We start from the raw sequence: 12,827 nt of genomic DNA, 5'->3' as shown, positions 1-12,827 counted from the left end.
TCCGCGTGATTTAAAATTCGCCACTTTCCTACACTTTCGTACGAGTCTCTAGAAAATTTTGGCTACCGTTAGTCTAAAAAAGATATTATGTTGTAACAACTGTTATGAGCAAACCCTCGCTGGATGGTAAGTGTATTGACTTTCCGCGTAGTTTGGAACTCGTCACTTTTCTAGACTTTCGTTAAAGTCTCCAGCAAATTTTGTCTCACGTTGATACCATAGACCAACAATTCCGTAAATTTGGATGCTGAAGTTTGTTTCTACGTACGATCACTTGCCAGACTTCCTTTTATATGTTGCAAAGAGACTTTCATGCTTCACTGAAAATATTTCAATCTGTTTTTTCCAGTTAAAAATTATCGAAGAAACTTACCTCGAAAGTGAATACGATGGGATAAACGTAAATGTGAAATGCTGAACGTCATCGTGAAAATTTTGATGAAATTAATTAAAGTGTCAAAAGGAACTGTATGTTTATTGGATTTTCGGGTTAATTGACATTGTCATTAAACTATATGTCAACATTGAGTCCTATACTGCGGAGTAAACTGTAAAACTCTTTTTTTCGGTTGAAACTGAATGCAACCTACTGTGTTTCTGTTAAACTTCTGAGGTTAGTTTAGTTGCGTGACCCAACCGAACGCTTAGAACATCTTCAAATCTGGCGATACCTCCCGCTTTGCCGAGAGGTTAGTTTAGTTGCGTGACCCAACTGAACGCTTAGAACGCCTTCAAATCTGGCGATACCTCCCGCTTTGCCGAGAGGTTAGTTTAGTTGCGTGACCCAACCGAACACTTGGAACGCCTTCAAATCTGGCGATACCTCCCGCTTTGCCGGGAAGTTAGTTTAGTTGCGTGACCCAACCAAACGCTTTGTACGCCTTCAAATCTGGCTATACTTCTCGTTTCTCCGGGAGGTTAGTTTAGTTGCGTGACCTAACTGAACGCAACCCATTGTTAGTTTACTCATTTTACTGCACGCAGCAAGCTGATACCATCAAAAGAAGCATTACAAACAGTGTTTTCTTTTTCTTCTTTACCTCTTAATTTTTGCATTTTTCATGCGTCACAAATAGAAAGTAAATATTTCGGCAATTAGTAAACATGTAGTATGTTAGTATGTATTCAGTATTTAGTCAACCATGCCTAACATATGCCTATAAATAGTATAACCTGTTGAATGGGACAATTTCGAAGTATTTTAACCTTAAAATGCATAAAACTGGGTGATTTTTAGGCAGAAATTGAAGGAAGATTAGCGCCACAAGTGCCTCGAAATGCGCTCAAATAGAGTTAAAATTTCAAAAAATTTCCGGGGGAGGCCCCCAGGACCCCCCCATTAAGCTGGGGGATATTCCATACCCCCCAGACCCCCCCCCAGCAAAATGACCTAGCTACGCCTATGAAACTCCCTTCAATAAAATATTTATTTTGGAGGGAAGATATGAATATTTTGTCCTGAAATTTTCAGGTACTTGGTGTAACTTTTCAGGTGAAATTGCGAACAAAATTATCTAAAAAACTGGAAGGAAAATATTCATAAGTTCGTCAGGAAATTCGTGTTTTATCAAAGGAAATTTGACAACGCCTGATGGTTCATACGGCGTTCCTCCTTAGCACAGCAGTACTTGGCTTCATCTGATTATGCGATGAGTGCAATTTACGTATGAATTATCAAAGACGTGCAGACTTCCGATTTGCGACTTCGAATTTTTGGCATGGAAGGATGCCTCTTAATATCTTTTCATGGGCGGGTGAGTATCAGTGGGAGGGTGACGAACTAAGTGTCGTTCACATTTCGAATAGTGAAGAGCAGGTGGAACTTGAACAGGGGGCACTTCGCCACGATTCTCAATGACGCGCGACAGTCAGCCGCAGTGGCAACGACCCTTTCATGGGGCCTATTAGCCGTGCTTTATGAGTTACCTGTTTTTTTTTTTTTTTTTTTTTTTTTTTTTTTTAAGCGCCGATTTCAACGCAACATGCATTCCGTTTTCATTCTTTTCTTGATTACTCACCCCGTTGAAAATGATCACGCTAGTCGGAGAAATATGGTACCACGTTGATACCAATTTGGTATCAATGTCGCATAATTTATTTTTTCTTTGGAAAACCACTCAACGTAATTTCTAAAGAACTCCTTGATTTTCCCTCTCTGTGGGTAGATTATTCTGCATAAATTTCAAGCCCCAAAGCCGGCTCGTTTCTCTTCGAAAAAATTGAAAAGGAACGAACATTTAAAAAATTTGCAATGAAGACACGTGTTTTCGCACTTTAGTCATCAAAATGGATAGAAAACTTAACTTTTTTTTGGGGGAGGGGTATATGAGGATTAGGTGACGCAGCTTTGGACATTAAATACTACCCTTATAATGTGAGAAACTTCAAAACTAAAATAGAGTCTTAAAGTAATTATACCTATTCACGAGTCTTTGCTCAATATTCATGGACAATTTTTCGAGCCACTTTGAATTTTAAGGCCAAAAAAGTTCCGCACGGACTTTCATCCCTTCCAAGTCAAGGCCCGTCAAGACAAATACCTGCGCCCCGATAGTTGAATCTATGTCGATATGACATCATAAGACGTAGCTCTACCTTGACCATGCAATATATCGCACTTCTATTGTATTATCGTCAGTGGCGTGGCGTGAATTGCGATGTATTGATTGTTATGCCATTTAAACCTATGGTAAAGAATCGATTACTAAGGTGTTCGCTGCGAACACCCTGTTTATCGACCCTTTTCTATAGGTTTAAATGGCATAACAATCAATACATCGCAATTCACGCCACGCCACAATTATCGTGCTGCTTGAAACTTTCAATAATCGGCCCGCTGCTCCGAGAATCATAAAAAAATCAGCAAAAGCTCTAATTCTCTATCCTGTACTGCCTTGCTAAGGAAGAACGCCGTATGAACCTTCAGGCGTTGCCAAATTTCCTTCGACAAATCACGAGTTTTCAGGAAAATTTGTGAATATTTTTTCTCCAATTTTCAAGAGGATTTTGTTTGTAATTTTATCTAAAAAGTTTGAAAATTTCATAGAGATATATGCATAATTTTCTTCAAAAATACATGTTATATTCGGGGAAATTTGGCAACTCTCGAATGTACATACGGCGTTCTTCCTTAACACGGCAGTAGTAGCCCTGCATGTGCAAGTCACGGGACTGTTGTGATGTGGTAGCTTAATTTTTAAGACGAGGGTGCTTGCGGCATCACGAGTGGAATCAGTACTACCGAGATCTGATCTGGGTTACCCTAATTAGACTGACCGAGTATCGGCCACTCTGCATTTTCGCGGGCATGCTGAGGAAAAACGTCGTATGATCATCTGAGTGTGGCCAAATTTCCTCCGAAACAATGTTTATTTTTAAGGAAAGTTATGGTAATTTTCTCTTGAAATTTTCAGATAATTTAGATATGATTGCGAACAGTGTTCGAAACTCACAGGCGCCAACGCGCCAAATGCGCTTAAAAATTCGGTCATGCGGCGCCTAAAAATGAATGGCTCTGCGCCAACGTGGCTTCTATAAATTGCCCCTTAAAAATCTGAATTTTCATATTATGTGATTAATCGAAATTTTCAGCACTACAAGTGAAAGCATTTTCTATTCTTCACGATTTCATCCATAGCACTTTTGTCTTCCCCAAGTTACAGCTACTTACCAGTTCTGTTACGAAAACATCTTGCGTCCAACTTTTTACTAAATGCGCCGTGATATATTGGCAAAAAGTCAATTTGGCCCCTAAAAAAGCTTCGATGGCTTCTAAAAATCGAGCTTGATGCGCCCCATGGCTCCTAAAACTCAAAGGTGAGTTTCGAACACTGATTGCGAATAAAATACCATGAAAAAATCGATGAAAAATGTTCTTAGATTTCCCCGAAAATTCATATTTCATCGAGAAAATTTGGCAACCTCCGAAGGATCATACGGCGTTCTTCCTGAGCACGGCAGAGCAGAAGCGTTACTCTAGGTCAGGTTCTGTGTATGTCAATGGGTAACTGTACCAAAGCTCACCCCGAACTTATTCGCCGATTCCGATTCCATGTTGCCAGACTTCTCTAAAATCTCTCGATTTCGAGTTGTGCCTCGTGGATGGATGCTCGAGATGAGCTGGGATCAATTTCTTTCATGGCGAGAACAATGAGTGGAGGGTCCGAGTAGAGGGGGGGGGGGGAGGGGGGCTCGGGTTAATTGAAATCGGACTCATAACTGTTTCCATTGCCGCCGAGATGAAAGCGATTCCCGCGCACCAATGGCGAGGCGTGAATGATCGATTATCGACATTTTCCCATTTGAGGATATGGTAAATAATCGATTATGTAGGTATTCGTTGCAAACACCCTATTCATCGATTCTTTTCCACAGGTTTGAATGGTAGATCAATCGATATATCGCAAAGCACGCCGCGCGCCGCTGCCGCGTAGCTACAACCGCGCATTCACACCCACGTCGAAGACCCAACAAGATTCTTCGGCCGTGTTGTCGTTTTGATTTATGTTAGCTTTTTTCATACCCGTGTGAGTCGATTATTTCATGTTTCACCTTCCAAAAGTCTCTCATGCCGGGCCAAGGGAAAGGATTTGGACCCTGGCGGATTGGGGTATGAGCCAACTGATTTTTAGACCCCTTTTTGGAGCAGGCATACCCAAAAAAGAAAGAAAGAGAGTAGTTAGAGAAGAGTAGTAGTAGAGAGAGTAGTAGAAAGATAAGTTTATTTTAAGGCGGTGCTTTAGCATCTAAGGCCATTTACACCTCTGTGTGTTTACATGGAAATCAAGGTTACATTAGTGAAAATACATAGAAAGAAAGAAAGAAAGAAAAAAAGAAAGAAGGAGAGAAAACCCTTTTGATAGTAAAACAAATATACAATAATAATACGACAGGAAACAAATTCGATCCAAGGACTTTGGTTATTGTACATCAAAGTTTTTAGTTCAGATAACCAAAGTCTCCGATCATAGATACCGAACTTTGGTTCGGATAAACGAGGCCTCTGGGTACGGAAAACCCATACCCTCAATCATTATGCGTGGCCCTAGTGAGAACGTGTGAAATATTTCGACGGAAAATTTCGTGCTCTTGCGTGTCCGTGTCAGAGAGTGTCAAAATGCACAAAGCTCTGGAAATGTTCTGCCCTGGACATAATACCTAAGCATAAATGTAGTATTTGTGAGAAATTTTTAATCGTGTGAACTTCAAAAAACCACCGTAACCTCAATTTGACTTAACCCATTTTGAGTCTTGTTTGCCTCTTAGAGTCAGTGGAGCCCACTCTCATTCTTTGATTCCTCAAAAACTCAATTTTTGAGTTTCTGTCAACCGAGGTTCGGTCTCCAGCTGACAGTCGCATTTTTTATGTCAGTCCCTTTTTTGGTATATTTTTTTTTTTCATGACGGGAAGAGGAGGAACGCAAGCCGACGGTGTTAAGGTACCAAAGCTGCAAAGACTACTCTGCTGTGCTGAGGAAGAACACCGTATGAACATTCGAGAGTTGCCAAATTTCCTTCGATAAAATGTTTATTTTTGCGGGGCGTTGTGAATATTTTTCCTTGAAATTTTCAGGAACTTCGGGTGAAATTGCGCAAAAAATTATTAGAAAAATTGGAAGGAAAATGTTCACAAGTTTACCAGGAAATTCGTGTTTATTCAAAGGAAACTTGGCAGCGCATGAAGGCTCATACGGGGTTTATCCTTAGCACGGCAGTATTCAACAATATCTTGGGCGATGGAGCATATTCGTGGGGCGGGTAACTTTATGGATTCTCAAAATATTTTTTTAAAGTGATTTTAGCATTGACAATAACTGGATTGCATTTTGCGAAAAGGAATCAGGAGCATTCCAATATTGTCAAGCAATGCAGTGCAGTTTTTCTGCTATTTTAAAAGCTGTGGCATGAATACGAAATTAGATAATAAAATTAACTATTTAAAAATCAAACGGAAATAACAGTTGTGAATAAATTCTTGCAGGATGCAAATAGTATTGACTTTCCGCGTTGTTGGAAATTCGCCACTTTTCTATACTTTCGTTAAAGTCTCCAGCAAAAAGCTCATGTTGTTCTAACAAACTTAATGTAGAACATCAGTCTTGAAAGAGCGGTCAAATCCTTGCAGGGTGCAAAATGTATCGATTTTCCATGTTGTTTGAAATTTGCCACTTTTATATACTTTCGTTAAAGTCTCCATGAAATTTTAGCTTATATTGATCTAACAAACATCTATAGAGCATCGCTCCTTAAAGAGCCTATCAAAAAAGTGCCCCATTTTGTGGAAACGCGGGGATTTTTTACAAATCTATCCCAACTGAGACCTTATGATGAGAGATTTCCCCGATGAAAGTTGTGGCTTGAATGAAAAGCTCGTTTTGGCAAGACAAGTTTACCAGGAAATTCGTGTTTATTCAAAGGAAACTTGACAACGCATGAAGGCTCATACGGCGTTCTTCCTTAGTGCGACAGCACTACTTCAGGCGCCACAACAGCATCAAAGAAGGATCTGGAATCGGACGATGGCGATCGCGAGAGGGGAGCGGAGGGGAGGGAGAGGGTAAATTGGAGCTTTTGCAAGAGATGATTTACAAAGTGTCAAGTTGACGGTTGAATAACTCGGGATTGGATCATCGATGGCCGGCGATCCATAATCCATATCCTGTTGCAGCTGGATTCCCGTCATCGAGGATCGGCGGCTTTTGTTCGGCTCCGGCTCTGATTTTCAATGTCGCCGGGCGTAAAAGCAAAAGTCTAAGTGCAGCTACACAACGACAACGAGTACACGTGTTGACGCAAACGCCACCGCTCCGTTGCATCAGCGCCAGCGCAGAAGATGCTCCCGTCCTGTGACCACTCGAGATCAGTGCTTCACAAACTTCCTTGTCCCTTCCTTCATGAGCGTCATGCCGTATCTTGTTCGCATGCGATTAAGAATTTATTCCATTAACATGGTAATGGGTCCAGTGGCGATTCCAGGGGAGGGGGGGGGGACATAATGTAATTAATTTACGCCAACCATGCATTTATTTTCATTCATGAATTTATTTTTTACACATTCCACACATTGGACATTGCACCTTCATGGGCCTAATACATTTGCCCACGTTGTCTTGGACAAAAAAAGTAAACGGAACAATTTTTAGGTAGGCGACCAAATCATATTGGGCAAATTTTCAAGGACTAAAAACCGTGGACGAACAAAATGGGACGAAAACTTTATAGGACGAAAAAAATTGGACCAAACATCTGCTAACCCATCTTGGCATGCCCCCCCCCCCCCTGCCTCCTCGGACCAGAAAAAGGAAAATAGAGAGGAGGATGAGGCTCATGAGAAGTTACTACAGCATTGTATATATGTTCATTTTTTCCAGTTGAACTTAAAATTGATATTTTATAAGTTCCATTTATAAGTTCATTTATAAGTGCACCATTTATACCACATTGGATAGTGTGACGCGGGCTCATAGGCCTTTACGTCAGGGTAGCGACGAAATGTATCAAAGTGAATCGGAACCACAAATCGTGACAGTTTTTCTTCAAGTAGCCCAAAAACTACAGTAACTACCTGCTGCGTATCAATCGGTTGTATGTTTAAACTGCACACATTTTATGGTGATCGCCTTCGGTCCGCTCAGATTTTTAAAAAGTTACCCTTTCGTGTGCAAAAGCAATTTATCATGAACTGCTTTGTTAATCTGCACCTGAGTTTGAGAACCACTGTCATCTTCCCTGCCACCTTATCCTTCTCCTCTTCCTTAAGCGTGTACTTTATGCTATTGCATTGCGTGTCGTGCGCAACAAACAATATCTTTTATCGACTTGTTAGAAAAATAATATATCGGTTATCAGTGCGGTTATGCATAAAATCTGCACGACTTTCTTGTCTTTCTTACCTTCATGCAGGTACTTCAATAATTAATGCTTTTAATTTTTCATGAAGCAATTTTAATATCGTATTAAAAAAATTGTTAATATTGATAGTATATGTCACCTTGCCACCATAGCTACTACAATGGCACATACCTCAATTACGGAGGTTGCAAATTTTTCATATTATTTTTATTTTTTGATAGGAGAATATCATTCAAAACTTCAGCGAAAAATTTTCAGAGAATGTACTGTAAATTGATGTTACTTTGTTTCTTCTCAAAGATTGAAATCGTCGTTTTCCAGACGAAGGAACGTAACTTCAATTCAAAATTACAAAGTTTCAAAAATTGGCTCGAACAGTTCAATTTTGTCCGAAATATGGCTGCATGTGCTGTTTCTATCTGGAATTATGCTGATTCTTGCTCATGCATAATCAACGGAAAATTCAATAAAATACTCAGTTAAAAACTCCCAAGAATCTCCGAATAAAAATTACAACAACGAAGATACACAATTACGTTTTTTTGTCTAGGGAACGAGAACGACGAAATGCGGGGAAAATAACGTAGCCAAAGAAACGGCTCTTCTCCCGGAGAATTTCATCCCAATTAACTGGGGAAAATTACTACAGAGGTCGCTGTAATATGTTATTAGGTAAACATGCATTTATACGCAAACGATAACGCTCGTTGCAGTAAATGGACGTGTTGGTGAGGCAAGGGCACTTTTTTGTGTTATTTATGTTATCAGGATATCTTTAGCTTGCGCGCCGCACAGCACTTGTCGCGACGTGCAGGTAATTATATCGGTCATTTGATCTGTCTAGGAAATTAATGAGTTTATTCGCTTCATGTCATTGTTGTCACTTCTTGGCTGGCGTTTGACGTCTTTGGATCTTCCTGTGATCGAGTACTTACGCACCACAGCTAATACAATCAAAGAGCTAGTCATTACGTTAGCTGTCTGAGGAACAGTTCTATCACCTCTGGTATAGTTTAACCTCTGGTTAGCGAAATTTGTATTTCCTTCCTTCGTTTTTTTTTTTGGAAAATGCTGCTCACACATTCGTTTTCAAAAACTTAAAAAAAATTTCACTGCGAACCGAAAAAAAATAATAAGAACATTTGACCAGAGATTAATTGGACCACATTTTAGGTCCATTTCACCAGCCCCCCCACTTCCACAAAATAATATGAAAAATATGCCATCGTTTTGTAAGTGTTTTGTAACGTTTTGTAAGTCTAAAAAAAAATTTTGTAAGTCACTCCAAATGGTTCAAATGGATAACTTCATTTTGGGGGGGCTGGAGAAATGGTATCCCCCCCACTTCGCGATCGATAAATTCTGACAACGCCAACGTTTTGTAAGTGTTTTGTAACGTTTTGTAAGTCCAAAAGAAAATTTTGTAACTCAATTTTTAGGGGGGATACGGCTACCCAAAATTTTGGGGCCAGCCCCCCCACTTCGCGATCGATAAATTCTGACAACGCCAACGTTTTGTAAGTGTTTTGTAACGTTTTGTAAGTCCAAAAGAAAATTTTGTAACTCAATTTTTAGGGGGGATACGGCTACCCAAAATTTTGGGGCCAGCCCCCCCACTTCGCGATCGATAAATTCTGACAACGCCAACGTTTTGTAAGTGTTTTGTAACGTTTTGTAAGTCCAAAAGAAAATTTTGTAACTCAATTTTTAGGGGGGATACGGCTACCCAAAATTTTGGGGCCAGCCCCCCCACTTCGCGATCGATAAATTCTGACAACGCCAACGTTTTGTAAGTGTTTTGTAACGTTTTGTAAGTCCAAAAGAAAATTTTGTAACTCAATTTTTAGGGGGGATACGGCTACCCAAAATTTTGGGGCCAGCCCCCCCACTTCGCGATCGATAAATTCTGACAACGCCAACGTTTTGTAAGTGTTTTGTAACGTTTTGTAAGTCCAAAAGAAAATTTTGTAACTCAATTTTTAGGGGGGATACGGCTACCCAAAATTTTGGGGCCAGCCCCCCCACTTCGCGATCGATAAATTCTGACAACGCCAACGTTTTGTAAGTGTTTTGTAACGTTTTGTAAGTCCAAAAGAAAATTTTGTAACTCAATTTTTAGGGGGGATACGGCTACCCAAAATTATCAGGGTCAATCGCACCGTTCAAATATCCCGCGCAAAGACCACCGGATCTCGCCCGGATCTTTCCCGCCTCCGTGCCATGTTGCCGCAGCCTTTCAACTTTCCGACCGTTTCAGTGGGACAGAGATAAATCGTGTTCCTACGCTGCTTAGGGTTACATTAGGTCAGGTTATAGATTTTCTTCCCCGATTTTTGTTCTCGCTGTTTTAAGAGAAGCGTATATTATTCAGCTAAAATTAAGAGGGGTCAGGTTGTTTACATTTCATGGGCACTTGAAAATCCGGTTGTTTCGCTTTAGACAGGAGATGGACCAATGAACATGGTCTGCATTAAATAATTAACGGCACTTATTTTCTCTTCAAAATTTATTGTAAAAAATGATGCACACAACGAGAGGTTCGGAAAGCAACCGCTGAACGGGATACTCTTTAGTTTTTTAAGTCAAATCAGATGATGGTTCAACGGCACAAATGATGTCCTTTATATTTTTTCCCTGAAAATAATGTTAACTGTGAGCACTTATTTCTTCTTCAGTTGCTCATTTCTGGACTCCAAGTCGTGCGATTCGTTTTATACTTGAAATTTTGAAGTTGGAACGCGTTGCGTGGTGTTTCAATTTATACCGTGTATAGTGGTCTATTGTTTGACGGATCCGGGTCAGGGTTAGGTTTCCTTAAAATTTTTTGAGGGTAGGTCGGTAGCTTCCTCCCAAGAGAAGAAAACCAATATTTAATTATAACCAATTTATACCGTGTGTAGAGGTCTATTGTTTGACGGATCCCGATTCGCTCAAATATTGAAAGGTAGAAATTGCTGGGTATATGACCCCCAAAAGTTTGGACACCTACCCTCTCCTCAACTTTAAAACTGATAAATATTGACGAGCAATATTCTTCTATGTGTAGCTCACGAGAAAAAGCGGTGGGAAGCAACGAACTGTTTCAAGGAGTAATTAGACTGCATTTTGCAATTTGGAATTATAAATTGTGTCTCATCTGAAAAAACACTCATATGCATAGGGAAACTAATGGCACATACGTTGTTTTTGAACCGGGCTGGAATTTATAGTTCCAAATTGCAAAATGTAGTCCAATTTAAGTTTATCATTGGTGAAAAATAAAATTAGGCATGTAGGAACGAAGGTCGTCTTATTCTTGAGTAATATTTCTGGAAAACTCGCAAACCGCAGAATGGAGAACTCCGGTTCTTTAACCCTTAGATGACTAACCGGGTCTACGGGGCCCGACGGCTTTTTATTTTTCGAACCACATTGGCTGTAATTGACCGAAAAGTCTGTCCTTCACAAATAGCTCTACAGAAACGCTTAAAAACATAATTCTCGAAAAAAAAAATATTCGAAATTTTTTTTTTAGACTGCAATTTGTGTTTCGCGTCTACCCCTAGAATGACTAATTGAGGCCTACGAGGCCCGTATTGAGGCAAATTTTGGTTGTTAAAGTGAATTATAAGATAAACGTGGGAAAAAATTTCTTGTCGAGTTTTTAATGGTTTCTCTGAGGTTTGGCTGTAGTTGTTTGACCTGAGAAGCGGTCATGGAGGTATTATACCGCCTGAGAATACTGTCAAAGTACCGTGCTATAATTTCTCACAACTAAAAGGTAACCCCTTTACATCCTCACCGTATCATAAGAAGCATTGGGTGCTTTTTAGATGCTTCTTGTGATACAATAAATATGTAAAGGCGTTACCTTTTAACCGTGAGAAAATATTGTATGGTTTTTTTGATCGTTTTCCCTTAGAAATCAAATTCCAAATTTGTTAATCTCGTGCCAATATACCTCTGGGCTACAAGTTTCAAGCAAATCCATCAGCAAAAAACCGAGTTGGCAATTTACGGCCGTTTTGAAATTAATGCAGCTGCCATTTCGAAAATTTTGGTTTTTTTAAAAAAAAAAAAAAAAACTGACGTCAAATTCGTTATCTCGTGGCAAAATACTCTCCGTCGCTGATTTTCGCGCAAATTCATGGACGAAGAACCGGTGCCAATTTTCGGCCATTTTGAACTTTAACAGGCCGCCATTTTGAAACATTCTGAGGAAATGACTTCGGATTTGTGTAAAAAGTTTTCTTTAATTATGTTCTTTCGAACGAGGTATCGCGAATATGGTCTTCTCTCTTGAACGAAAAGTTGGGGTCCGTTCCCTCCCTCTCCCTCCCACCTTCCGAAGGGGTCCCCCTGAAAACCCTAGGGGAAAGGGACCGATAAGTAGCTCATTTTTACCTAGGCACATCCTTTAAGTTTCAAATCATTACTTCTATAAGGTAAAAAGTTACAGGGGGTGGAAGGGCCATTTGGATCACCCTGTATATTAGATTCTTTTAAATTTCGACAATTTTCTGAAGGAAGCTCCGCTGGCCTCCCGCTTCCATCCCCGATTTGAAGTGTCCGGTTCCGCCTATGAATGACAGTGATTGTTTTCTCTGAGTGGTTTTAGTTCATAATACTAAAAATGTAACAAAATAAGGTTCTAGACGAAAGTGATTTTTTAAATATTGGTTTTCTTCTCTTGGGAGGAAGCTACCGACCTACCCTCAAAAAATTTTAAGGAAACCTAACCCTGACCCGGATCCGTCAAACAATAGACCACTATACACGGTATAAATTGAAACACCACGCAACGCGTTCCAACTTCAAAATTTCAAGTATAAAACGAATCGCACGACTTGGAGTCCAGAAATGAGCAACTGAAGAAGAAATAAGTGCTCACAGTTAACATTATTTTCAGGGAAAAAATATAAAGGACATCATTTGTGCCGTTGAACCATCATCTGATTTGACTTAAAAAACTAAAGAGTATCCCGTTCAGCGGTTGC

The sequence above is a fragment of the Bemisia tabaci genome, chromosome 7 (assembly GCF_918797505.1).
Source record: "Bemisia tabaci chromosome 7, PGI_BMITA_v3".
Classification (NCBI taxonomy): domain Eukaryota; kingdom Metazoa; phylum Arthropoda; class Insecta; order Hemiptera; family Aleyrodidae; genus Bemisia; species Bemisia tabaci.
This window is presented reverse-complemented; position numbering follows the sequence as displayed.